Raw genomic sequence first — 24,650 nt, 5'->3', positions numbered from 1 at the left:
CAGGAGGCTGAGGCAGGAGAATTCCTTGAGCCTAGGAGATTGAGGCTACAGGAGCCAAGATTGTACCTCTGCACTCCAGCCTAGGTGACAGAATGAGATCTCATATCTAAATAAATAATAAATGAATTGCTTTTTAGCCAAAGCCATAATGCTTGAATTCTTTGAAAATTTCAGATCTGCCGGGCGCGGTGGCTCATGCCTATAATCCTAGCACTTTGGGAGGCCAAAGTGGGCAAATTGCCTGAGTTCAGGAGTTCAAGACCAGCCTGGGCAACATGGTGAAACCCTATCTCTACTAAAATACAAAAAACTAGCTGGGCGTGGCAGCATGCGCCTGTAGTCCCAGCTACTTGGGGGGCTGAGGCAGGAGAATTGCTTGATCCCAGGAGGCGGAGGTTGCAGTGAGCTGAGATTGTGCCACCGCACTCCACCCTGGGCAACAGAGTGAGACTCCATCTCCCAAAAAAAAAAGGAAAAAAAGAAAATTTCGGATCTAAAGGACCCACCCAAATAATCCCCGTATCTTTTCATTCGTGACTAGTTTAATTGACATGGGAGAGGGTATTAAGTTCGTTCATAATGCTTCCCCAAACCTTGCTGGGGAGAAGTATCCGGCCATGCACATTTCCTGAATTTTTTAAACAGGAGCCAGTGGCCTCTATCATCAATAGGAGTTAACATATTGAAGTTTTTTCTTTTTTTTTTTTTTTTTTTTTTTGAGACGGAATCTCACTGTGTCACCCAGGCTGGAGTGCAGTGGCGAAATCTCGGCTCACTGCAAGCTCTGCCTCCCGGGTTCATGCCATTCTGCTGCCTCAGCCTCCCAAGTAGCCGGGACCACAGGCGCCACCCACCACGCCCAGCTAATTTTTTGTATTTTTAGTAGAGATGGGGTTTCACCGTGTTAGCCAGGATGGTCTCGATCTCCTGACCTCGTGATCTGCCTGCCTCGGCCTCCCAAAGTGCTGGGATTACAAGCGTGAGCCACTGCGCCTGGCCTGAAGTTTTTTCTAAAAAAAAAAAGAAAGAAAAAAAGAAAAACTTTTATAAATGAATTTTTTGAAACATATATAAAAAGTTTCAAACAATGAATCTCATTGAATCCTTGTCACCCAGCTTCAACAATTATCAAATCGTGAAGAATCCTATTTGATCTATCTCCTTCCTTATCTCTTTATCTCTAGATAATAAAACCTTGAAATAAAACCACCATGAGGAGACTCCTGGAGGTGATGCTATGTTCCCTGTCTGTTGGTTTCACAATTACGCACATATAAAACTCATCAAATTGTACACTGTAAGTATGTGCAGTTTATTGCAAATCAATTATACCACAATAAAACCTTGAATTTGTTGAAGGTTATAAAGAGCTAAGTACAGCAAAACGAATAAGCAAACTAGAAGAAGACTAGTAGAAGAACCAGTTGTGTCTCTACCATGGCCTTCAGCTGACTTTGCCTGGAGGGCCAAGATAAGCTCACTCTGTCCAGTAGATGTGAGGCTGAAGTTGAGTTACTTTCCAAAAACTGAAACATGACCCTTCAGCTCTGTAGCAGACACTCTGCTAGTCCCAGGAATACAAAATAAAGAAGATACGCTCCCTGTCACTGAGGAGCTCAGGTCTTTCTGCTGTAGCCCAAAAGGAGAAAGGTTTAGCCTGGAGGGGAGTCTCATTTTAAAAAGTACAATAGATTGGGAGGCCAAGGCGGGCGGATCACGAGTCAGTAGATTGAGACCCTCCTGGCTAACATGGTGAAACCCCGTCTCTACTAAAAATACAAAAAAATTAGCTGAGTGTGGTGGCAGGCGCCTGTAGTCACAGATACTTGGGAGGTTGAGGCAGGAGAATGTCATGAACCTGGGAGGCAGAGCTTGCAGTGAGCCAGGATTGCACCACTGCACTCCAGCCTGGGCAACAGAGCGAGACTCCATCTCAAAAAAATAAAAGAAAAAGCATAATCGAATGGGCAAAAGCAAGTAAATTAAAATGAAAAGAATGCCATTTATTTCTCTTATCCCTTGAAAGACATTAAACAATTAGATGCCCAATCCAATTTAGAACCCCCAGCCAGATGTTTTGATCCCCCTTTCGTCTTCTTTCTTCCTCCTAACATTCACTCTCATCTCCCACATTCTCAGCAGGCTTCCTGAAGTCCCCTTATGGCTGGGCTGTGGTGGCTCATGCCTGTAATCCCAGCACTTTGGGAGGCCAAGGAGGGTGGATTCCTTGAGGTCAGGAGTTCGAGACCAGCCTGGGCAATATGGGTAAGCCCCGTCTCTACCAAAAATATAAAAAATAGTGAGTCTTTAAATAAATAAGTCCCTTTATCTACCCTCCCAAAATAGATTCCTTCTTCTACTCATAGCAAGATCAGTGTTTACGCCCTCTCCTCTCTTTTATTATTTTTTGTACTCTTTATTATGTATGACTTTCGACAAAAAATCCCTCCACTTCTCTCTTTAAGGTAAGCCTTCCATCCTTGTTTTATGATTTTGCATCATAAAAAGTCTAGGAATTAGTTGTAAACAGGATAGGTTAGAGTGGGATCAGCATCTGAGCAGAAAGAAAATGCTGGCATTACCAAGATCCTCATTCACTCTTTCAACAATGAATGCTAAGTCCCAGAATACCAAGATATTATTTGTATATTATATATTGACACAGTCATGAGCAAAACATAGTCCCTACCTTTGTATAATTTGTGTTCCCTTTGGTGATTGGCATGGGAGAGGGATCCTAGCAAAATTTAACTTACCACATATGTTCACTTATATTCATTTATATAATAGCCATCTTTTTTTTTTTTTTTTTGAGATGGAGTCTCACTCCGTCGCCCAGGCTGGAGTGCAGCTGTGTGATCTCGGCTTACTGCAACCTCCGCCTCCCGGGTTCAAGTGATTCTCCTGCCTCAGCCTCCCGAGTAGCTGGGATTACAGGCGCCCACCACCATGCCCGGCTAATTTGTGTATTTTTAGTAGAGATGAGGTTTCACCATGTTGGCCAGTCTGGTCTCGAACTCCTGACCTCAGATGATCTGCCCGCTTCGGCCTCCCAAAGTGCTGGGATTACAGGCGTGAGCCACCATGCCTGGCCAATAGCCATCATTTAATACACATGAGCAGCCGGGCACAGTGGCTCATGCCTGTAATCCCAGCACTTTAGGAGGCCAAGGTGGGCAGATCATTTGAGGTCAGGAGTTCGGAACCAGCCTGGCCAACATGGTGAAACCCCCACCTCCACTAAAAATACAAAAATTAGCTGGGCATGGTGGCATGTGCCTGTAGTCCCAGCTACTCGGGAGGCTGAGACAGGAGAATCGCTTAAGCTGGGGAGGCAGAGGTTGCAGTAAGCCAAGATTGTGCCACCACTCCAGCCTGGACAACGAAGCGGACCCTGTCTAAAAAACAAAAAACAAAACAAAACAAAAAACACATGTGTAACTCCCTTCAAAACATTGATCCTGTTTTAATTTGGATGGTTTTGTCAGGCGTGATGGCTCACGCCTATAATCTCAGCACTTTGGGAGGCCGAGACGGGTGGATCACGACATCAGGAGTTCAAGACCAGCCTGGCCAAGATGGTGAAACCCGTCTCTACTAAAAATACATAAAAATTAGCCAGGTATGGTGGCCGGCACCTGTAATCCCAGCTACTCGGGAGGCTAAGGCAGAGAATTGCTTGAACCCGGGAGGCGGAGGTTGCAGTGAGCCGAGATTGCTCCACTGCACTCCACCCTGGGAGACAGAGCGAGACTCCATCTCAAAAATAATAATAATAATAATTTGGATGCTTTATGCTATACACAGTAATGGAGTAAATACTGTGGGACTGTGTACATGCATGAATACAAATTTATCTTGTCACCTGTTACCTGTCTTTTGTCAGTTTAAGTTGCAGGCCCCCCATATTGGTGGGAGTAAAAACTCCCATCAATAGGCATATGGCAGAGATTTAAGCAAAACTTGCCTCAGGACGTGTGTCTAACAAGGTTCATATAGATAAATCAGTAAGTGACAGAGAATGACCACCTCCTCTTAGAGCTATTTCACAAGATTCAATGTGGTGATGACAGCCTGGGTCTTTGGAAGGCACACATAATATTATTTGGCAAACTGTATAATCTGCCATTGTATCTGTGGTTATCACAGCCTTAGTACTAGAATGGTGACACTTCCCAAAGCCTTGGAATCTATTCAAATGTCATTCAAATTTCTGTACAAAATGCAATTCTAACAAACAGGAAGAACATAAAAAATATTCAGAAACAGAACTTAATAAACATAAACTGAGCACTTATAACAGGCACTGTTATAGGTGCTAGAGATAAACAATAAATAGAACAGTGTCTTTTTGTTTGTTTGTTTTGCTTTTGTTTTGACATGCGGGTCTCACCACACTGCTCAGGCTGGCCTCAAACTTCTGGGCTCAAGCAATCCTTCCATCTCAGCCCCCTGAGTAACTGATACTACAGGCATGTACACTGTGCCCAGCCAGAACAGTGTCAGTGGGAGGGAGGTTGTCAAAGCTTGTTTAGAGGGAGTTTCAGAGAGAAGGGAAGGGGAGAAATTGAAGTCAGAGGCTACAGAATGCTGTTGCAAAGAAGAGTGAAAAAAGAGGGTGGCCGATGAGATCCAGGTAAATTTTTATGGGAAAATAACAGTATTTTTGTACAAAAATAGGAATGGCCCTAGAGAGGAAAGGAAGCAGTAAACGAATATGTCGGATAACTGTGTTGGCTAAGTATGGTTGATAGGTGTCAAGGAGAAAAAAACTTTTCCTCCACTCACTTAGGTCCTGTGAATTAAACTCACAAAAGACAGATAACAAGCAAAGAGACAAATGTGTATATATATAAATGTGTAAATTTGTATTTGTGTGTGTGTGTGTGTGTGTGTGTGTGTGTGTGTGTAGGAACACAGAAAAAAATGTGACTCAGCTGGATGTGGTGGTGCATGCCTGTAATCTCAGCTGCTCAGGAGGCTGAGGCAGGAGAATCGCTTGAACCCGAGAGGCGGAGGTTGCAGTGAGCCAAGATCGCACCATTACACTCCAGCCTGGGCAACAAGAGCAAAACTCCATCTCAAAAAAAAAAAAAAAAAAAAAAAAATGTGACTCAAAATGTTGGTTAGAATTTGGGGCTTATATACCGTCTTCATGGAGAAGAGGGAGAGAAAGACAACTTAGGGGAAAACCAATGACTTTTAGGAAAGATAAATGGTCTTTTAGAAGAGCAGATGGAAGATATAGTAGTTTTGTGTCAATGTCTGTTTAGGTGATCTCTTAATCCCAGTGTTGACTTGTCTCCAGTGATAAAAGCCAATCTTCCCTGGTTATGAAACTCTCAGGGCTAGAATTTATATCAGTTGAGATCTTCTGGGAGTCTCCACTTTCAAAGGAATCCAGAAAACAAAAGTTTCTTCCTGCATCTGCTCATTCTCAAATGCCTTCAGCTCAAAATAATTGTTATGCCACCACGGCATAGCCTGTGTTTTGGAGACAATGGCAAAGCAAATATTAAAAAAAAAAAAAAAAAAAGAACCCGGCTGGGCGCGGCGGGTCACACCTGTAATCCCAGCACTTTAGGAGGCCGAGGTGGGTGGATCACCTGAGGTCAGCAGTTCCAGACCAGCATGGCCAACATGGTGAAACCCCGTCTCTACTAAAAATACAAAAATTAGACAGGCGTGGTGGTGGTGCCTGTAATCCCAGCTACTCGGGAGGCTGAGGCAGAGAATCACTTGAACCCGACAGGAGGGGGTTGGAGTGAGCCGAGATCGCACCATTGCACTCCAGCCTGGGCAACAGGAGCAAAATTCCATCTCAAAAAAAAAGGACCCAACCTTGCAGGCAGATATAAGAAAGATATAAGAAAAGTCACCCTGGCATCACAGGCCCACATTGCATTCTCTTCTGAAATGTTTGTTTTTTTAAGTTTAGAAGCAAACTGTGTATACTTGTGTTCAAGAGAACTTAGCATACTAGAGGTTTTAACAGACTAATTGTGTTTCAAATTTAAAATGTATGAGTAATGATTATAGACTGAGATTTTAAGTTGAAATCATATGAATTTTATAAACATTTTTAAAACACTTAAGAGAATTTTAAGATATTCACCAGTTGTATAAGTTTAATTACTTAGGTTTATAAAAACTTACTTGTTTGTTTGTTTGTTTTGAGATGGAGTCTCCATCTGTTGCCCAGGCTGGAGTACAGTGGTACAATCTCAGCTCACTGCAGCCTCTGCCTCCTAGGTTCAAGCAATTCTCCTACCTCAGCCTCCCAAGTAGCTGGGATTACAAGTGTGTGCCACCACACCCAGTTAATTTTTGTATTTTCGGTAGAGACAGTGTTTCACCATGTTGGCCAGGCGGGTCACAAACTCCTGACCTCACGTGATCTGTACACCCCAGCCTCCCAAAGTTTTGGGATTACAGGCGTAAGTCACAGCACCCAGCCTTACTTAAATGTTAAGTCTTTTTTATAAAACAGTTTTTTTTTAATAGAGACAGGGTCACACAATGTTGCCCAGTCTGGTCTTGAAATTCTGAGCTCAAGTGATCCTCCCGCCTTGGCCTCCCAAAGTGCTGAGATTACAGGCATGAGCCACTGTACCTGGCCAAGTGTTAAGTCTCAATGAGGAAATCTTTGTCAGGCAATTGATAGTTTATTATTGTTTTCCTTAAACACCCATAAAGTGATCTGTATACAGAAGAGTCAGATTTGTAAGCTGCACTTAAAAACTTAAATATGTTTAAAAATCTGTAACTGTAGTAAATTAAATATGAAATTTAAAAATATGTCCTCCTAAATGATGTTATGGGCAAAAGGAAAGGATGACAAAGTAACCCCTGGGGACATAAAAACTCACATTGATGATTTTGTGTGTAATTTTGTCTTTTATGCACATTTAACAAGGATCTAGGTACCACTAGGAAGCTTAAGTTTCATAAATGTAGTACTATGTGCACATAAATTCCCAAGAGTGCTTGAATTACTTTCCTAAAAGTATCAAACACATATTCAGAGTGAACTTGGACTAAAAGTTGTCAAATCCAGAGTCATTACCTCTGGCACTGGGTGCTTCTCTTATAGTTTGGGTGTCAGTGATCAAAATATGGTTTTTGAGCTCCAAAAAAAGTGTGGAGAAATGAAAGTCAAACATTGAAAAAGAAATTTTGGCTTCCCAAATTGCTCCATAGCCTTAGAAAAAATTTTAGTGGCATTTCAAAGGAGTAAATTAAGTGGATGCAGAAAGCATGCTTTTTGATCAGAGCTGTTCTCAGACAACAGCAATATCCAGTGAAGTTTCTAAAAACAAAGTCCACAATGGCATTCCCTGGCTCATTTGGACCTATGAAATATTGTTTTTATACGTATAAACAGGCTGGGCATGGTGGCTCAAGCCTGTAATCCCAGCACTTTGGAAGGCCCAGGCGGGCAGGTCACTTGAGGTCAGGAGTTCGACACCAGCCTGGCCAACATGGTGAAACCCCGTCTCTACTAAAACTACAAAAATTAGCTGGGCGTGGTGGTGGGCACCTGTAATCCCAGCTACTCAGAAGGCTGAGGCAGGAGAATCACTTGTACCTGGGAGGTGGAGGTTGCAGTGAGCTGATATCATGCCACTGCACTCCAGCCTGGGTGACAGAGCAAGACTCGGTCTTAAAAAAATTAATTAATTAATTAATGTATAAACATTGTCTCTAATAAATACCTTTACTTGACACTAGGTTATTTAGTTATCTATAGCTGACTAAACTGACTAAATTATTTATAAAGTGTAACAAGACAAAAACCTCAATACAAAAACACTTAACATTTACTGAATGTTTAACGATGTCCCAGGAATTATTTTAAGCACTTTATAGGCAGATTTTAACTCATTCAATCCTTACATCATATGTGGTGGACATTTACATTATCTCCATGTATCCTATAAGGAAACCGAGGAACAAAGAAGTTACATGATATAGCCAAGAGCACACACCGGGTAACTAGCAGAGCAGAGATCTGAACCCCTGCGTTCTTACCCACAGCCCAGCCCTAAGTCCATCCCCTCAATGGTTTCCCATACATGGCTAGCAGCAGCATCTTTTCTTGCAGAGCCCTTAGAGCTTGACAAGAGGAATTCTCCCAAGTTGGTCCTCTCAAGGGTGGAGTAGAATTTTGTTTTTCCAGTTTAGGAGATCTTTTGGTGAAGAACTAAAGCTGCTGCTGACACAGTGTAAATATTGAAAGAGTCGAGAGCAGCCAAGTCTTCCATCTAGTGGTGCGAGAATGACCTCTGGTGATTGAATGTGAAGCTTCCTTATGTCGCTCAAAGGAGGAACAAACAAGCAAAACAAATATTTCACCATGTCTATCGGAGTCCCCACCTATTTGCTAGGTTTTTCTTTCTTTGATAGAGTGTATAATTGACCTGGAGCACTTGGACTAGGCAAAGATGATGTAAATGAACACATACTCCTATACTCGATGATTTCTTTCTCCTTCCTCCCTTCCTTCCTTCCTTCCTTCCTTTCTTCCTTTCACGGAGTCTTGCTCTGTTGCCCAGGCTGGAGTACAGTGGCACGATCTCAGCTCACTGCAACCTCTGCCTCCTGGGTTCAAGTGATTCTCCTGCCTCAGCCTTCTGAGTAGCTGGGATTACAGGTGCATGCCACCACACCCAGCTAATTTTTGTATTTTTAGTAGAGACGAGGTTTCACCATGTTGGCCAGGATGGTCTTGATCTCTTGACCTTGTGATCCGCCTGCCTTGGCCTCCCAAAGTGTTGGGATTACAGGCGTGAGCCACCACGCCCAGCCTACTGGGCACAGCTATCTGCATTTTAACCTGGGAGGCTGTAAGCAGCAAGGAATCCTTAGTGAATCCTAATTTCTTCTGTGCAGGTTGAGAATGGGTGACAATTATGTGCCTTTGCGACTGTGAACTATCCATGTTTGGTCATATTCTGTGCTCTCCATTATGTGCCCAGAATTCTTCTCTTATGTGCAATATGTTCCGTCTTTTTTTTTTTTTTTTTTTTTTTTTTAGGCAGGGTCTCACTCTGTCACCCAGGCTGGAGTGAGTGCTGTGGCGCATGACCTTGGCTCATTGCAACCTCTGCCTCCCAGGCTTAAGTGATCCTCCCACCTCAACGCCCCCGAGTAACTAGGGCTACAGGTGCACACTACCATACCTGGCTAATTTTTGTATTTTTTGTAGAGACAGGGTTTGCCAGGTTGCCCAGGCTGGTCTCAAACTCCTGGCCTCAACAAATCCATCCACCTCAGCCTCCCAAAGTGCTGGGATTACAAGCGTGAGCCACTGCTCTGGCCACAATACTTTCGTTTATGGATAGAATGTGGTACAGACAATGATATTACAGACACTGTCGAAGGCTAGGCAGCAGCAAATGACAAGTTTGCTTTATGGTTGTTATACATAGTTTTTTCTTACACAGTTTCTTCAACACAGACTAGCAAACTCACTAAAATGGATAAAATGATCTTAAACTCATCAGTTTTAATCTAAAGTACTACAAGTTAAGCATTCCAAACCCAAAAATCCAAAATGGTCCAAAACCTAAATCTTTTTGAGCTCTGACATGACAGTCAAAGGGAAATGCTTGTTGGAGCATTTTGGATGTCAGATATTCAGATAAGGGATGTTCAACCAGTAAGTCTAATACAAATATTCCCAAACCCCACAAAATCTGGAAACCAAAATACTTTTGGTCCTAAGCATTTTGGATAAAGGATGTTCAACCTGATAAATAAGACTGTAGAAAGACTTGGGCCAGATACACCTAGTTTTATTCCATAGATGTGAATAAAGTGTTGCAAATGAAATCTGCTATTGCCCCATGTAAAGGAGCTAGACCACCAAGACAAAAATACCTTTGTCAGCAGTTTCTGTTGGGCTTCGTATGGACATAAAGATAACCAGGCAGGCATTGAGTATAACCACAGGATGGCCATATTTGCTCAGCGTACTCCTTCCCAAGTCAGTGGTAGTAGAACCTCCTATTAGCTGTTAAGCAGTTCCTGTCTTTCTGGGTTCTTTCTCTTTGCTTCCACAACACTCCACGCTTCTCCAGCACAGTCTGGAAATTATCTTTTTATGTTGTCTCACCAACTACAAGAGTTATAAAACGCTTTCTCGATACCTCTCCCACTTTGTGGTACAACACCTAGCATATTCCAGGTCCATTCACTCCACACCCGATAAATATTACTTGAGTGCCCCCTATATACCAGACACTGGGGGCACAGCAGTTACTGAAATAAAGTACCTCCTCTATGGAGCTTCCATTCTAGTTTGCTGTGCTGAACAGAAGGAGAATCTGGTGCCAGACCTCCTTTTATTGACCAGATCATTCATATAATATTAACTTCTTCAGCTGATGTATTTGCATTTAATTTTTTTTTTTTTTTTTTTTTTTTTTTTTGCCAGGTACGGTGGTTCATTCCTGTAATCCTAGCACTTTGGGAGGCCAAGGCAGGCAGATTACCCGAGGTAAGGAGTTTGAGACTAGCCTGGCCAACATGGTGAAACCCTGTCTCTACCAAAAATACAAAATTAGCCAGCCATGGTGGCTCACGCCTATAGTCCCAGCTACTTGGGAGGCTGAGGCAGGAGAATCACTTGAATCTGGGAGGTGAAGATTGCAGGGAGCCGAGATAGCACCATTGCACTCCAGCCTGGGCAACAAGAGCGAAACTCCATCTAAAAAAACAATAATAAAATAAAATAAAATAAAATTTTGAGCGTGGGGGCATCTGTGGATTATCTTTCTAGTTTTCAGTGAAATCTCCTGCATCAGCAGGAAAGTAGGGGAATACTGGAGAGGATAGGTGGCCTTCTTGCCCCCTCATCATTCCAGATTAACATAAAGGGATTTGGAAATAAATTCCCCTTTTGGTGCCTGTGAAACAGGAGATTGTCAAAAGGGGTGTTAATTAGTCTCTTCTCTCTCTCTTGGTCTGTTGGGACTGCTATAACAGAATACTACAGACTGGGTGACTTACAAACAATGAGCATTTAGCTCGGCTGGGTGGCTCATGTCTGTAATCCCAACACTTTGGGAGGGCGAGGCAGGCAGATCACAAGGTCAAGAGTTTGAAACCAGCCTGGCCAACATGATGAAACCCTGTCTCTACTAAGAAAATAAAAATTAGCCGGGCATGGTGGTGCGTGCCTGTAATCCCAGCTATTTGGGAGGCTGAGGCAGGAGAATCGCTTGAACCCAGGAGGCAGAGGTTGCAGTGAGCCGAGATCAAGCCATTGCACTCCAGCCTGGGCAACAGAGTAAGACTCAGCCTCTGACCAAAAAAAAAAAAAAAAAAAAAGAGCATTTATTTCTCACAATTCTGGAGTCTGGGAAGTCCAAGATCAAGGTGCTGGCAGATTTGGCATCTGGTGAGGGCCACTTTCTGGCTTAGAGATGACACCTTCTTGCTGTGTCCTCACAGGTTGAGGACGAGACTCTCCCGAGTCTCTTTTGTAAGGGCACTAATCCCATTCACGATGGCTTTGCCCTCATGACCTGATCACCTCCCAAAGGCCTCCCCGCCTGATGCCCGAAGGTTGGGAGTTAGGATCTTAGCGTAGGAATTTGGGAGGAAATATAAACATTGTCTGTAGCACCTCTGTTTCCTTGCTTCCCCGCCTCTGCCTGGAGGCTGATACTCAGATTGCCTGGGGCTTTTGTTTGTTTGTTTTGTTTTTGTTTTTGTTTGTTTGTTTTGTTTTGCTTTGAGATGGAGTTTCTCTCTTGTTGCCCAGGCTGGAGTGCAGTGGTGTGATCTTGGCTCATTGCAACCTCCATCTCCCAGGTTCAAGTGATTCTCCTGCCTCAGCCTCCCGAGCAGCTGGGATTACAGGCATGTGCCACCATGCCCAGCTAATTTTTTATTTTTAGTAGAGATGGGGTTTCACCATGTTGGCCAGGCTGGTCTCCTGACCTCAGGTGATCTGCCCACCTCAGCCTCCCAAAGTGCTGGGATTACAGGTGTGAGCCACTGCACCCAGCCTGTTTTTGTTGTTTTTCTGAGATGGAGTCTTGCTCTGTTGCCCAGGCTGGAGTACAGTAGCAGGATCTCAGCTCACTGCAACCTCCACCTCCTGGGTTCAAGTGATTCTTCTGCCTCAGCCTCCTGAGGAGCTGGGATTGCAGGCACCCGCCGTCACGCCTGGCTAATTTTTGTATTTTTAGTAGAGACTGGGTTTTGCCATGTTGGTCAGGCTAGTCTTGAACTCCTGACCTCAAGTGACCCACCAGCCTTGGCTTCCCAAAGTGCTAGGATTGCAGGCATGAGCCACCATGCCGGGCCTCGGAGTGCCTGGTGTTTTAAGGATATCATCCAATCTTTCCCTCTTTGTGCCCAAGAATCCAGACTCTGAACCAGCCGTGCCTCTCATGAAAAAAACAGAACATCTTTGCTGCCCCCTTGCCCTGTCACCATCCTTTCTCTGAACCCTCGCTGCCTTCCTCTACTCTGCTGCTGCCAGTCTCTAGGTCACTGGCACCGCAAACACATCCAGCTGCCTCAGGGAAGGCATGCTTGTGCCATATCCTCTCAAGCATGGTGGGCAAAGTCCATAGCTCCTGGCTTGTGGTCTTACTCACACATATTGCAGACTCCTTGGAATCAAAGGCGAAAGCCAAGATTCCTGTCTTTAAAGAGCTCAGAGTCTACTTGTTTTTGTTTTTGGAGATAGGGTCTTGCTCTGTCACCCAGGCTGGAGTGCAGTGGCACAATCATAGCTCACTGCATCCTTCAACACTTGGTCTCAAGCAATCCTTCTACCTCAACCTCCTGAATAAATAGGACTGCAGGCACACATCACTGTGCCCAGGCGATTTTTTTTTTTTTTTTTGATGGAGTCTCGCTCTGTCGCCCAGGCTGAAGTGCAGTGGCACATTCTCAGCTCACTGCAACCTCTGCCTCCTGGGTTCAAGCGATTCTCCTGCCTCAGCCTCCCCAGTAACCAGGATTACAGGCAGGTGCCACCACACCCAGCTAATTTTTGTATTTTTAGTAGAGATGGGGTTTTGCCATGTTGGCCAGGCTGGCCTCAAACTCCTGACCTCAAGTGATCTGCCCTCATCAGCATCCCAAAGTGCTGGGATTACAGGCCTGAGCCACTGCACCCAGCCATGGGTGATTTTTAATTTTTTTTTTTTTTTGTAGAGATAGTATCTCGCTATGTTGTCCAGGCTGGTCTCAAACTCCTAGCCTCAAGCAATCCCCCTGCCTTGGCTTCCCAAAGTGCATGAGCCACTGTGCCTGGCCTGGATCTATTTGTCGTGGTCCAGCGATCAATGATTTTGGGAGATGCTCTAACTTCATTTCATTTCTGAGTGATCATCCATCACAATGACCTTTCCACACTTTAGTCTTAAGTTCTTCTGATTTTCCAACTTATTTCACCAAATACTCATCTTTCAACAGATACTAAGGTGAACAGGAAGAGCTCTCATCCAAAGAAATTATCTAGGGGAAGAAAAAAAGGATTTAGTGAAAACCATTCACAACTCTTAATTTATCCTTTTACACAATTGAATTTTCAGATCTAGAGTGTCTTAATACACCTATAGCTATATCCATTTCTACCCGCTCCAATATCTAGAAAGTGTTGAAATATTAGACTGAACTATCAATCACCAATTATTTTGATAATATAAAATAGCTTCACCACCACAGTTTGTCTCAAGTTGCTTCATAGGAGAAACAGATCCATAGAGAAATAGATAAATGTATATTTTTAAGGAAGGATGTGAAGTATAGGGAGAGACCATCTCTTCATGCTGCAGTTGTATTCCTGTAGGAATGTACAAAATGGATTTCTATTTACTGGAAAAGATTCTGGGTGGATTTCAGATGTGGTCATCTGTGATGCTGGAGCCCTTATTCATCTGTACAGAACAGGCAGGGGGCTCCGAATTAATGAATCCCAGAACCAGAAACATTTCCACTTTACAACTAAGCATGCTGGGACCAGACTTTCTCAAACAAAACAAAGTGGAGAGCTAAAGCCGTTGTGATTTTGCCTGAAACATTCGGCCAATTACAGCCAAAAATGTGTTCCCTAGAATTTTAGGAACACCGCCTCGTAGTTCTCCTTCACCCCTCTTGGGTGTTTGGGACAGAGAGAAGCAAACAAACGACTCAAGATAGGGGCAAAACCTGGCACCCTCCTCTCCCCATTTCTCCTTCAGTGATCTTAGTGATAAAGGTGCTTTGCTCGTCAGCTTGAGAGAAATTACACTGGCCGGGCGGAGTGGCTCATGCCTGTAATCCCAGCGCTTTGGGAGGCCAAGGCGGGCGGATCACGAGGTCAAGAAATCAAGACCATCCTGGCCAACATAGTGAAACCCCTTCTCACCAAAAATACGAAAATTAGCTGGGCATGGTGGCACACACCTGTAGTCCCAGCTACTTGGGAGGCTGAGGCAAGATAATCGCTTGAACCCGGGAGGCAGAGGTTGCAGTGAGCCGAGATTGTGCCACTGCACTCCAGCCTGGTGACGGAGCAAGACTCCGTCTCAAAAAAAAAAAAAAAATTGACATATTTTCAGTGAATCTACACAGAGGGAGTGTGTTTCCTCAAAAACATCCTGTTCCTGTGTTCCCTTTCTGTGAGTGGCAGGGTTGGGGGTGGGGGGGTATGCTCTTTTTGCATTTGAACTAGTTTTAAACTTTTAAAGGAAAACTCAAGGGCATGTTAAAAATAACATAAAATACAAACACAAATATTAGAGAAATGTTTCTCTTCCTAGTGCTCCCACTTCTCCAATCCCACAGAGATAATTTCTATTTTTTTTTTTTTTTTTTTTTTGAGATGGAGTTTCGCTCTTGTCATCCAGGCTGGAGTGCAATGGCACTATCTTGGCTCACTGCAACCTCTGCCTCTTGGGTTCAAGCAATCCTCTTGCCTCAGCCTCCCAAGTAGCAGGGATTACAGGTGCCCACCACCATGCCCAGCTAATTTTTGTATTTTTAGTAGAGACAGGGTTTCACCATGTTGGTCAGGCTGGTCTCGAACTCCTGACCTCAGGTGATCCACCTGCCTCAGCCTCCTAAAGTGCTGGGATTACAGGCGTGAACCACCATGCCCAGCCCCCATAGAGATAACTTCTGTATAATACTTGCCTTTGAAAGAAAAATATTCATATTGCACACGGTTTCTTGATCCAGGTTTTTAAAAAATGAAAGACAAAATGCTTCAGATAGCCTCTTACTGCTCATCACAGATCTTTTTTAAAAATGACCAACAAATTGGCTCCTCCAGACATTTGGCATTAACTAGTTAACTGGCACCCATAGTTTAGGGCATCTTTGTCTAACCACATCAAAGAACGTCTTTAAATGTTTACGCAGCCTTGGAAGTGATCAGTACATGTCTGTGGATCAAATAGGTTGTATTTGGATCCCTAAAATGCTATTTCATGGAAAAAGAATAAGTAAGCATGCAGCCATCACTTTTGGCCTCCTCTGCCACATAAAATATGCTTTAACATAGATTTCCACCAAAAAAAGCCTCAAGGAACAATCAGAAATTTAACCTGTGCTAAAGAGAGAGACAGAGAGAGAGAGAGAGAGAGAGAGACTGGTTATTGGAAAGGCTCTGAGTGGATTCATTCCAGATGTTTTTATTACTGCTGATTATCCAAGTGAGGACCAAAACCTTCTTTTACTTTTTATTTATTTACTAATTTTTGAGACAGGGTCTCATTCTGTCACCCAGGCTGGGATGTAGTGGTGTGATCACAGCTCACTACAGCCTCAACCACTGAGGGCTCAGATGATCCTCCCATCTCAGCCTCCCAAGTATCTGGGACTACAGGTGTGCACCACCACATCCACCTTATTTTTGTATTATTTTGTAGAGATGAGGTCTCACTATGTTGCCCAGGCTGGTCTCGAACTCCTGGGCTTGGGTGATCTTCCTGTCTCTGCCTCCCAAAATTACAGGTATGAGCCACCATGCCCTGCCCTCTTTTACTTTTTTTTTTTTTTTTTTCTTCTTTTGAGACAGAGTTTCACTCTTGTTGCCCAGGCTGGAGTGCAATGGCGCGATCTTGGCTCACGGCAAACTCTGCCTCCCCGGTTCAAGTGATTCTCCTGCCTCAGCCTCCTGAGTAGCTGGGATAACAGGCATATATCACCACACCCAGCTAATTTTGTATTTTTGGTAGGGACGGGGTTTCTCCATGTTGGTCAGTCTGGTCTTGAACTCCTGACCCCAGGTGATCCGCCTGCCTCGGCCTCCCAAAGTGCTGGGATTACAGGTGTGAGCCGCCGCGCCCGGCCCCCTCTTTTACTTTTCATGAAGAAGATTGGAGCAATAACAGTAGAAAATGTGCAGCTATATTGGAAACTCTATCAATGTCAAGTTGTTATGAAAGTCGCTACTCTTTTGTCCATTGTCTGAGAGATTCTGTAAACAGAAGCCTGTGGTCTCTGCCTCCTGCTCACCATCACTTTGCTCACAGGCTGAGGCTCCCGGAGGGGCTGGCTGAGCAGCTGGAGTCTTGTGTGTCTCCTTAGGCTAACAAAAAACCTAGACAGACAGCAAAACACTTGCATTCTTCAAGCTTTTCCTTGGGAGGATTTCCACTAGCAGATCAGTGGCACCTGATAGGAAGATTCATAAGCAAACAGGAATTCCATGTGTGTTATGTGAATTTGTACTCAAGGATGCAATTGAGGGCCGGGTGTGGTGACTCTCCTGTAATCCCAGCACTTTGGGAGGCTGAGGCGGGTGGATCACTTGAGGTCAGGATTTTGAGACCAGCGGGGCCAACATGGTGAAACCCCATCTGTATTAAAAATACAAAAATTAGCCATGTGTGGTGGCAGGCACCTGCAGTCCCAGCTGCTTGGGAGACTGAAGCAGGAGAATTGCTTGAACCTGGAAGGTGGGAGGTTGCAGTGAGCCGAGATTGCATCACTTCATTCTAGCCTGGGCAACAAAGACTCCAAAGAGGAACGTAATTGACATTCTGTAGCTCCTTGATAGTGCTTCATGGACCCTCAAAAAATAAAGGAGAGAATAGTGTTTTAGAGTCAAACAGATCTAGATGTAGTTCCCAGCGCCAATCCATTTGACTGTGTGACCTGGATAATTTAACCTCCCTGAACCTCCATTTCCTCTTCTGTAAAGTGGGAATAATAATGAACATCCCTCCAAAAGCTGCTGGAAGAACTAAGTGAGATGGAGTCCATGAGGCCCAAAGCCCAGTACCTGGCACATAGTAGATGCTCAATAAATCTAAGTTCCCTACCGAAGACATATATATTGGGGATGGAAGAGAGAAAGGATCACAAGGGGAGAAAAAAAGGAAGACAAGGAAGGAGAAAGCCGGGGCCAGCAGGAGTAAGAATCAGTAAAACGTATTTTCTCATGTGACTCTCCTTGAGTTTGTTTGCACTCCTCTTTCTTGAGTGTGTGCTTTTCTCTTTGCAATAAATCTCTGTAATTTCATTATTTTCTGACCCACCTTTGAATGCCTTCTTGTGATGATGTCAAGAGCCTGGACACCAGCTGGGGTCGAGGTCCCATCAGTGTTTGGGGACCTCCCCCAGCCCACTGGTGTCATCTTTATGGCCATCCAGGCTGGAGTGTCGTCGCCGAATTCTAGAACCACTGGCAGTTTGTAAATCCTACTCCAATATTAGTCGGAGTCTTCTCACTCTCTGGAGTTACTGCTAATTTCTTCCTTGTTCCTTGGCATCAACTGCAGCCTGACTCCCCTCAGCTGTAGCGACTCTGCTCCCTCTGGCTGGAAAACCCAGTTCATCCTGATGGGATGAGAGGGAGGTGGGAAGGTTTCAACCTACACTGAGTAGCCCTGAGGAGCTACCGTCCTTCCTGACTGGAAGCTAATGAGGGTGGAGGGTAAAATCCCACACCGTGCAGTGGCTAGGTGGCTTCCAAGGAGCACTGTGACTTTTTTCTGGGAAGGCTCTTCTGTTTTCCCAAGGGACCAGCTGTGGCAAGACACTGACCCTGGTTGGGAGCTGTTTCATTTTTCCTGTCTCTCTTTAAACTCGGCTTTTTGGCTGGGCACGGTGGCTCACACCTGTAATCCCAGCAATTTGAGAAGCCGAGGTGGGCGGATCACTTGAGATCAGGAGGTTGAGACCAGTCTGGTCAACATGGTGAAACCCTGTCTCTACCAAAAATACAAAAATTAGCCAGGTGTGGTGGCGCACGCCTGTAGTCTCAGCTACTTGGGAGGCTGAAGCATGAGAATCACTTGAACCCAGGAGGCAGAGGTTGCGGTGAGCAGAGATCACGTTGCTGCACTCCAGCCTGGGCAACAGAGTGAGACTCCATCTCAAAAACAAAAACAAAAACAAAACAAAAAAAACCCTGCTTTTGCAAGTTTCTCTCCCCACGCTGCTGCTTCTTACTTCACACAAAAGTTTAGTGAACATTTTGGACACAGTAAGATAGGCCTCCTAGATACTGCCCTCTGGAATGCCAAATCCAGGCCTCTGATTCTTAATGGGTCCCTTCAAGGTCCCTGTTTATTGGCTGTGCTGAATCATCTCTACTTCCAAGTTGTACTTGGTGATAAATGTTCAGATGGATATCAGCAGGCTTGTGACTTTCAAATGAAACCTACAGCTTGTCTGGCTTTTCTTTGAAAGCCTCCCTGTTTTCAAAGCCCCAGGGGCCACGGATCCCTGGACAACACTAGGGCTCCAGGGATGCCTAGATGCCAAGGCAGTCAGCCAAGGGTCTAGGAATGCCTGTCTTCTGTCATGGCCATGGAGGTGGCCAATTGTAAGGGCTGAGCTCTTGCACTTGGCATTTCATCAGCTGAGGACCATGAGCAATACACTGTGGGGACCACATCTACGCCTTACAATGACCCTAATTGGAACGATCAACAGAGCCAGGCTGATGTAAGAAAAATAAATCATATGGTGACTTGTTTAGTGGAGGGAATAAAAAATGTACCAGGCTGGGCATGGTGGCTCACGCCTATAATCTCAGCACTTTGGGAGGCAGAGGTAGGTGGATTGCTTCATCTCAGGAATTTGAGACCAGCCTGGGCAACACGGCAAAACCCCATTTCTACAGAAAATACAAAAATCAGCCAGGCGTGCTGGCATGTGCCTGTAGTCCCAGGTACTTAGGAGGCTGAGGTGGGAGGATGGCTTGGGCCTAGGAGGTGGGGGTTGTAGTTAGTTAAGATCGTGCCAATGCACTCCAGTCTGGGCAACAGAACCAGACCCCATCTCAAAAAAAGAAAAAATAAAAGGAAATAAAAAATGTACTGCTAAGCCTGTGAACTATAATAAAATAAGGGGAATAACTCAAGGAAAGGATGACAACCCATATTTGTGTCGGGGTGCCTTGTGGAAGCCCTAACAAAATATACTAACATTGACCCCCAATGCTGATGCTGGACAGATTTTACTAGGGACACACTTTATTAACCAGTCAGCACCTGACATCGGAATAAAATTACAGAAATTGGCTTGAGGACCCTAAATGCCTATTAATCAAATGCTTGATGTGGCTTTTGGGGTATTTAGTAATAGGGACGGGGCTGGAGAGGCTGAAAGGACCCAGCATGGCAAACAACAGAACAGACATCATGCTCCAATGACAGCAGTTGCTGTAAGCAGTGCCCTGTAACCTCAGGGTCACCCGGGGGGATGCTTCGCCCATGGACCAAACAGGCCTAACAGCAAACCTGCAGGCAATGGTTGCTGCTTCAAGTGTGGGAAGCCAGGACATTGGAGTGAAGACCGTCCCAGTCAGGGGACCCCACCTAGACCCTGTCCTGCAAGCAGGAGGGCCATTGGAAAAGGGATTACCTTCAGCTCCAAAGGGAAAGGAGAATGCCCGATGCCATCATGGCTGTAACTAGACCAAGGTTCCTGGTGGCTCCCACAAAAGGCATGGTCATCACAACTGAGGAGCCTCAGTGATTCTTCACGTGGCTGGTAAGAATATTAATTTTTGGCCGGGCGTGGTGGCTCACGCCTGTAATCCCAGCACTTTGGGAGGCCGAGGCGGGTGGATCACGAGGTCAGGAGTTCAAGACCAGCCTGGCCAAAATGGCAAAACCCCATTTCTACTAAAAATACCAAAAATTAGCCAGGCGTGGTGGCAGGCTCCTGTAATCCCAGCTACTCGGGAGGCTGAGGCAGGAGAATCGCTTGAACCCGAGAGGTGGAGGTTGCAATGGGCCGAGATCGAGCCACTGCACTCCAGCCTGGGTGACAGAGTGAGACTCTGTCTAAAAAAAAAGAAAATTAAATTTTTTCTTTACAGGCGTGAGCCACCACGCCCAGCCAAGAATATTAATTTCTTTTTCTTTTCTTTTTGAGACAAGTTCTCACTCTGTCACCCAAGCTGGAGAGCAGTGGCGTGATCAGGGCTCACTGCAGCCTTGACCTTCTGGGCTCAAGTAATCCTCCCACCTCAGCCTTCCGAGTAACTGGAACTATGGGCAGCCCTGATCATGCCTAGCTAGTTTTTTGTATTTTTTTTTTTTTTTTTTTTTTTTTTTGTAGAGACAGAGTTTCACCATGCTGCCCAGGCTGGTCTTGAACTCCTGGGCTCAAGCAATTCATCCGCCTCAGCTTCCCAAAGTGCTGGGATTACAGGTGTGAGCCACTGTGCCCGGCAAATATTAATTTCTTAATTGACTCAGTGGCCAGTTACTCTGTCCTGAACTGCCACTCTGGGCCCTTATTCTCCAAAAGCTGCACTGTCATGGGTGTCAATGGCACCCCCAAATCAAAACACTTTACCCCTAAGCTACAGGCTAGAAAACTATATGGTAACTCATGAGTTTCTGGTTATGCTGGAATGTCCTACTCTTTTATTGAGACAGGACTTCCTAGCCAGCTTTGGAGCCACTTTACATTTATCAGGCCCTCCTTCTTGGCAATGCTTGTATTTTCTAAACCAGCCTCAGAAAAACAGGAGATCCTCCATAAAATAAAGTTTTAAGTAGACCCATAAGTATGGGACCAAGAAACCCCTTGCAAAGCAATACATGCTCAGCCTGTGATCATCTCTTTTTTTTTTTTTTTGAGATCGGAGTCTCGCTCTGTCGCCCAGGCTGGAGTGCAGTGGTGCGATCTCGGCTCACTGCAAGCTCCGCCTCCCGGGTTCAAGCCATTCTCCTGCCTCAGACTCCCAAGTAGCTGGGACTACAGGCGCCCGCCACCACGCTCGGCTAATTTTTTTGTATTTTTAGTAGAGACGGGTTTCACCATGTTAGCCAGGATCGTCTCCATCTCCTGATCTTGTGATCTGCCTGCCTCAGCCTCCCAAAGTGCTGGGATTACAGACGTGAGCCACTGCGCCCAGCCGTGATCATCGCTTTAAAGACAAAAACAATTTCCCATGCAAGAGCCAATATGCCCTCAAACCGGGAGCCAGGTGAGGACGCCAACCTTTAATTGAGAAGTTTTTAAAACAGGGCCTCCTGGTTCTATGTCAGTCAGTCTCTTTGTAATACTCCTTCCCTCCCTGTCCAAAAACCAAATGCAGAATAATCATCTAGTTCAAGACTTAGGAGCTATTAATGAGGTTGTAATTACCTTACATTCTATAGTGTCAAATCCTTTTTAATTACTTATTTATTTTTTTGAGACGGAGTCTTGCTCTGGAGTGCAGTGGCGCGACCTCAGCTCACTGCAACCTCTGCCTCCCAGGTTCAAGCAATTCTCCTGCGTCAGCCTCCGGAGTAGCTGGGACTACAGGCACGCACCACCATGCTTGGATAATTTTTGTATTTTTAGTAGAGACGGGGTTTCATCATGTTGGCCAGGCTGATCTCGAACTCCTGACCTCAAGCGATCCACATGCCTCGGCCTCCCAAAGTGCTGGGATTACAGGCGTGAGCCACTGCGCCCAGCCCTATAGTGTCAAATCCTTATACCATATTTACCCAAATACCAGAGACACCAATTGATTCATGCTTTATTTTGTATCCTTTTACACTCTGACTCTCAATTTTTGTTTGCTTTTGGGTGGACTAATCCTGAAACTAATTTTACCCAGCAGTACACCTGGATAGTACTGCCTCAGGGCTTTAAGGATAGCCCTCACTTGTTCAGAAATGCTTTGCCACAAGAATTAAGAGAGCGGCCGTGTGCATGGGCTCACACCTGTAATCCCAGGAGGCTGAGGCAGGTGGATCACGAGGTGAGGAGATTGAGACCATCCTGGCTAACATGGTGAAACTCCATCTCTACTAAAATACAAAAAATTAGCTAGATGTGGTGGCACACGCCTGTAGTCCCAGCTACTCCGGAGGCTGAGGCAGGGGAATCGCTTGAACCAGGGAGGTGGAGGTTGTAGTGAGCCAAGATAGAGGCATTGCATTCCAGCCTGGCAGCAGAGCGATTTTCTGTCTCAAAAAAAAAAGAGATAGATTCATTCTTTGATGTTATACATTATTATTATTATCTGTTTTAATATTAGTCACTGTTGTACAGAAACCAGCCAGTTATTGATCAGGCAACTACATGATGGGAATAGAATATTTGGGAATAAGATAATTAAAATAACTATGGGCAGTCTTATTATTGTAGGGGTCATGAAAGAGGCAAATGGATTTTCATTCATTTTAATTCTCAAGGGGTTTTGTTCTTCTATGATTAGAACTTTTTTTAGCATTAGGTTTGCACCGCAGTTCTGATAAATTTCCATCTTTTTCCAGGAATCTTCATGAATATTCCACCCCTTAATTCAATAAACCCATAAATGTAGGGACTCCAAACCCCATTGCACTTGCACTTCCCTTTCTTAAGTGTGTAATTCTGCCTTTGCAATAAATCTCTGTACTTTCACTGAAAGAAAAAAAAAAAAGGTCTCACTCTGTCACCCAGGCTGGAGTGCAGTGGTGCTATCACTGCTCACTGCATTTCAACCTCCAGGGCTCAAGCCATCTTCTCACCTCAGTCTCCCAAGTAGCTGGGACTACAGGCACAGGCCACCATGCCCGGCTAATCTTTTTATTTATTTATTTATTTTTTAGAGACGGGGTCTCGCTATGTTGCTCAGGCTGATCTTGAACTCCTAGCCTCAAGCAATCCTACCACCTCAGCCTTCCAAAGTGCTGGGATTACAGGCATAAGCCACCATACCTGGCCATGATAAAACTCCTTTTCGTCATGGAGAAAATCCTCAGTGCTCCACGCTCAGCTGCTACATGTTCCAGAGCTTCACTTCTCCCTCCCGCAGTTCAGCCTTTGGCCATTTCATTCCTCATTAGCACCTTCCCTGGGAAGAAGAAGAGAGAGAAGCTGGAACTCAGGTCAGTCAATTTTGCTATTAGTAACTCTTGCCAAGATTGAGTTGGGGAGAGGAAAAGAAGCAGTCAAAATAAAGGTTAGGAATTATGTGTATATTTTTATGATATAGCTGTCTATCTCTCTCTCATTTCTCTCTTTTTTTTTTCTTTTTTTTTTTTGAGATGGAGTCTTTCTCTGTTGCCCAGGCTGGAGTGCAGTGGCACTGTGTCAGCTCACTGCAAGCTCCACCTCCCGGGTTCACACTATTCTCCTGCCTCAGCCTCCTGAGTAGCTGGGACTACAAGCGCCCACCACCACACCTGGCTAATTTTTTGTATTTTTAGTAGAGACGGGGTTTCACCATGTTAGCCAGGATGGTCTCGATCTCCTGGCCTTGTGATCCGCCCGTCTCGGCCTCCCAAAATGCTGGGATTACAGGCATGAGCCACTGCGCCTAGTCCTCATTTCTCTTTACTGAAACATCTCTGTAGAAAAGTCTGGGTCCCATGTCTCCAGTTCCTCACCCCCACTCATTGCTTAACCCCACTCCCAATCCAGTGTTCTGCTAGGTTTGTCTTTTCCAAGGCCATGAGTAATCTCTTGGTTGCCAAATCATAGGGCCTTTTCTTATCTGTGTGATATTGGAATGGCTAACCTTAACACTCACTGTTCAGATAGCCAGCTATGCCCTTATCTTCTGAGAATACTTGTTGTCTACCCAACTCCATTTTCCCCTTCTGCTTTGCAATGCTTTTCTAGGGATATGTGCCCATCTAAGATACTACACTCCTAAACTCCTTTGCAGCTGTGACCAGTGAGATATGAGCAGGATTATGCACAGAGAAAGGCAGCCTAGAAAGCCATCAGCCACTTCTTCTGGCGGCTTGGACAGGATCCTGACTGTAGCCTCCTTTTTCCAGCCAGCCAGGGCTTTGGAGGCCTGAGATCATTACATCCTAATGAAATTTCCTTTTCCCGAATACAGCTGTGGTCTAAGCAGCCTCCTGTAGAATAAGTGTTCTGGGAGGCTGCAGCTATACCTTTGGGGGTCCCTGAGAAAGGGAACGGGAAATTCATTTGGGAGAAGAGGGTTTCTGTGTGAAGCATTGAGAATGATCCTTGGTTGTTCTTTCTGGTGCAAAGAGTGACATATCGAGAGACAACAGAGCTGTAGGCGATAGGGACAGGAGCCCCACCTAAGCACCAGCACGAGCCAGGCTGGAAGGGGGACCTCTTAGCTTGAGCAGCATGGAAATGCCCAGGTTCCTGCTTGTGCTTAGAGAATTGGAGGAGATTGGAGTGAGAAGTGCTCTGCAGAAGCCTCTGGAAGTCAATCTGACACCTCAGCGGAGGATGAGAAGCAGGCCCCATCAGGAGGACGGGTG

General features: G+C 45.0%; 1 protein-coding gene across 8 annotated transcripts in view; it reads left to right on the top strand.

Moving 5' to 3' along the window:
• APOH (apolipoprotein H) overlaps positions 1-24,650 on the top strand; it is a 91,859-nt gene that overhangs the window by 4,582 nt on the left and 62,627 nt on the right. For 2 of the 8 annotated variants that reach the window (XR_004667313.3, XR_004667312.3), the window contains exons 2-4: positions 1,185-1,297; positions 2,140-2,265; positions 23,010-23,288. The gene's annotated coding sequence lies outside the window, so the exon portion shown is untranslated. Of the gene's footprint in view, positions 1-1,184; positions 1,298-2,139; positions 2,266-4,912; positions 7,132-10,438; positions 10,502-23,009; positions 23,289-24,650 lie in introns of those variants that run through there. The other 6 variants (XM_003812353.5, XR_010110707.1, XR_008621638.2 and 3 more) reach the window with 6 other exon arrangements.

This window comes from Pan paniscus, chromosome 19 (genome assembly GCF_029289425.2).
Source record: "Pan paniscus chromosome 19, NHGRI_mPanPan1-v2.0_pri, whole genome shotgun sequence".
Classification (NCBI taxonomy): Eukaryota; Metazoa; Chordata; class Mammalia; order Primates; family Hominidae; genus Pan; species Pan paniscus.
Note: the sequence above shows the minus strand (reverse complement) of the source record. Positions and strands in the feature narration are given on the sequence as shown.